The sequence below is a fragment of the Eptesicus fuscus genome, chromosome 6 (genome assembly GCF_027574615.1).
Source record: "Eptesicus fuscus isolate TK198812 chromosome 6, DD_ASM_mEF_20220401, whole genome shotgun sequence".
Classification (NCBI taxonomy): domain Eukaryota; kingdom Metazoa; phylum Chordata; class Mammalia; order Chiroptera; family Vespertilionidae; genus Eptesicus; species Eptesicus fuscus.
The window spans coordinates 15,802,019-15,805,823 of NC_072478.1; the positions used below are offsets into that span (position 1 = coordinate 15,802,019).

Consider the following 3,805-nt stretch of genomic DNA (forward strand, 5'->3'; position numbering starts at 1 on the left):
TGGTTCTCATATGTGTCCTGATGGGAGATTGAACCTGCAACCTTGGCGTATCAGGACAATGCTCCAACCAACGGAGCTACCCAGCCTGGGCACCTTAGTTTTTTATAATAATAATTTTTACAACCTTTTACAGTTTACATAGTCATTGCATTTGCTTCTCTCAGCTACCTTGATGAGGGGCATATGAGGGTTATCAGGCTGGGACTGAGAGCTCCTCTGTTAGGACTGTCAAACTCCAAAGGTCTTCCCTCCCCTCAGGGTCCTTGGCCAATGTTTGAGTCATGGGCCCTTTTTTGTCTGTTTGTCAATCGCCATCTGAAATTATTTTTCCATTGATTTTTATTTTTATTTTTATTTTTTTTTTTAAAAATATGGAACGCTTCACGAATTTGCGTGTCATCCTTGCGCAGGGGCCATGCTAATCTTCTCTGTATCGTTCCAATTTTAGTATATGTGCTGCCGAAGCGAGCACTTTCCATTGATTTTTAGAGAGAGTGGAAGGAAGGGGGAGAGACAGAAAGAGAGAGAGAAACATCAATGTGAGAGGAGACACAATCAATTGGTTGCCTCCCGCATGCGCTCTGACGAGGGCCAGGGCCTGCAACCGAGGTATGTGCCCTTGCTTGGAATCGAACCCACAACCCTTCAGTCAACGGGCTGATGCTCTATCCACTGAGCCAAACCAGCTAGGGCAAGTCATGGACCCTTTTGAAAATGTGTAGCAAGCTCTGGGCCCTCCCCCATTCCCTCAGCAGCCTGCCAGTTTACTACACTCTCAGGGAGCCTCAAGCCTGGCCTCCTTTTTGTCTAGTAGTGAGATTCCTAAGGAGTCGGTATGAAAACTCTAAAGTTAGGAATGGCTGAGGGGTGAGTTTTGGAAACCAGCTCAAACAAGGAAGCAGAGCCCTAGCTGGGTTAGCTCAGTGGATAGAGTGTCGGCCTGCGGACTGAAGGATCCCAGGTTCGATTCCGGTCACAGGCATGTACCTTGGTTACAGGCTCCATCCCCAGCCCCATTCGGGGCAGGTGTGGGAGGCAACCAATCGACATCGATGTTTCTGTCTCTCCCCCTCCCTTCCACTCTCTCTCTCTAAAAAAAACAAAAAACAAACAAACAAAAAGGAAGCAGAATGGTCAGCAGCGTCATTTTGCAGACCCAGGCTCCATACGGATGTCCTGGTAGGAGCAGCTGAAGAGGACTGAGCCTTCTTCAAGTCGTTCTGCACGGTAGCAGGACAGGTGGGCTGTGCGGCTGGGTTGGCAGATTTGGCTGGAGTGGTGACTTCTTGACCCTTTGCCTGCAGGTGCACACAGATACACTAGAGCAGTGGTCGGCAAACCGCGGCTCGAGAGCCACATGCGGCTCTTTGGCCCCTTGAGTGTGGCCCTTCCACAAAATAATGCGTGCGGGAGCGCACGTACAGCGCGAAGGAAACTTCGTGGCCCATGCGCAGAAGTCGGTTTTCGGCCTGGGCGAGTCTATTTTGAAGAAGCGGCGTTAGAAGAAGTGGGGGTGTCGGTCGCATGTGGCTCGCGAGCTGCGGTTTGCCGACCACTGCACTCGAGTTGCACTGTTTAATGTGGTAGCCGCTCACCATGTATCTTTTTAAATGAAAATGAATCAAAATGAAATATATTAAACATTCGGTTCCTCAATTGCACAGTTCCATTTCAGGTGCTCCGTAGCCATGCGTGGCTAGTGGCTACCGTATTACCTCAGATGGAGGACATTTCCATCTTCGCAGAAAAGGCTCCTGGACGGTGAGTGGCATTCGAGAACACAGCTGCTGAGGGAATCTTACTGCAGCCTCTGTGGGAATCTTACTGCGGTGCAGGTTGTGCCACAGCAGGTCTTTGGGAGCAAGAGGCCACATTTCTTTCTTTTTTTATTTATTAATAAGTGTAGTGTTTATTAGGTTAATTTGTGTCTTTAAGATTTTTATTTTTATTTTTTAAAATATATTTTATAGATTTTTTACAGAGAGGAAGAGAGAGGGAGAGTTAGAAACATCGATGAGAGAGAAACATCGATCAGCTGCCTCCTGCACACTCCCTACTGGGGATGTGCCCGCAACCAAGGTACATGCCCTTGACCTGAATCGAACCTGGGACCTTTCAGTCCACAGGCCGACGCTCTATCCACTGAGACAAACCGGTTTCGGCTCTTTTTTTTTTTTTTAATTTCTTTATTGATTAAGGTGTCACATATTTATCCTCATCCCTTCATTCCCATCCCACACCCCTCCCCACGGATGCCCCCACCCCCCTGTTGTCCTTAACCATTGGTTAGGCTCGTATGCATGCACACAAGTCCCTTGGTTGATCTCTCCCCCTACCCCCACCCTCCTCTACCCTCCCTCTGAGGCCCGACAGTCCGATCGATGCCTCCTTGTTTCTGGTTCTGTTCTTGTTCATCAGTCTATGTTGTTCATCATTTCCCCTAGATGAGTGAGATCATGTGTTACTAGAAATATACTTATAAGAACCTAATGTGAGACGAGCAATAATAGTTATGCTGACAGGCAAATGAATCAGTCTGTAGTGAGTTTCTTTCTGGACCAACAGTTCTTTTGAGACCCAATTTCAATGTCCACCAGTTCCTTATGTGTACATGTCGGCACTGACTTTTCAGCTCTGGATGGTGGGCAAATGGTGGTAATGCAGGTCCGACTCCCTCTGGTTTGGTCTCTCCCGGACCCAGGGGCGCGTGGCCTCTGCCGGACCCAGGGGTGTGGTCTCACCCGGACCCGGGACCCAGCCTCACCTGGATCCAGGGGTGCACGGCCTCACCCGGACCCAGGGGCGCGTGAGGCCACATTTCTAACAAGCCCCGAGGGGTACCACCCGGCTGATCCCAGACCACACTTGGAGGTCAGGCTCTCAAGAGTGGAGATGGGCAAGTCCCATTTATTTCAGTTTCCGTAAATCCGTTTACCTGGGAGATGGTTAATCTGACAAAAGGGAAATTATTTCTGAGCCTGAGTTTGATTTGTAGACATCATGGACTTTAAATTAATCACAAGGGTCACCTAGTGGCATTGTTTTGCCTACTTACTCAGAAAATAGTTTTGTGGCGTTTTTTCCTCTAAAGGAAACACTTGGCCTGGGGCCATGGGGCCCTATGGTTTTGGGGTCTGTTTACATTTTTCCATCTAAGAAAATCAGGTTTTAAAGGTTCCAGGTTAAAAAAAAAAGTTCCAGGTTGTGTCAACTCAAATTTGTGTTCATTTGTAGAACTTGAGTATAATAGAAAACGACATTTGGGGAAAGGTATTAAGGATTTGGGGGCAAAAAAAGAAATCTTTACATATAGTGAATAAAAGTATGATAGAGAAGAGTCACTGTCTTACATGTTTTAGGAGTAATATGGTATATGGGGTGGGGTGCCTGAAACTAATAATATTATATTTAGAAATTGGCTTTTAGACAATATAATAGGTATTACAATTATAGCCTTCATAGCATTTCTGAGGAAGAAAACTCGCTGAAGTTTTTTGGTTTTTTACACATACTTCTTAAGTGTCTTCTACCGGTAGAAATTTGCGTGACTTTTTTTTTTTTTTTTTTTCCAAATGATAAGAGAAAGTTTGGTTAGAAAGTTACAGAGGTAGAAGTGAGCCAGCTGAGCTGGGCTGTGTGGGCTCAGGAAGTAAGTTACAGAAGCAGAAGAAGGACCCCCGCAGCTTAGGAGAGAGAAAGGCAAAGGTAAGGGGCCTGGGAGGGGGAGCGGGGGAGGGAAGGGGCCAGTGTGCTGGGAGAGGGAGCGTGCCGGGTGCTTCCTCCTAAAGGTTTTTTTTTTTTTTTT

General features: G+C 47.0%; 1 non-coding gene across 1 annotated transcript; it reads right to left on the reverse strand.

Annotated features, from left to right (window-relative positions):
* Window positions 1-365: 365 nt before the first annotated feature.
* Window positions 366-472, reverse strand: LOC114228032 (U6 spliceosomal RNA). Its single transcript, XR_003614116.1, has one exon. It is a non-coding gene; the product is annotated as a U6 spliceosomal RNA (small nuclear RNA).
* Between the last annotated feature and the right edge of the window lie 3,333 nt (window positions 473-3,805).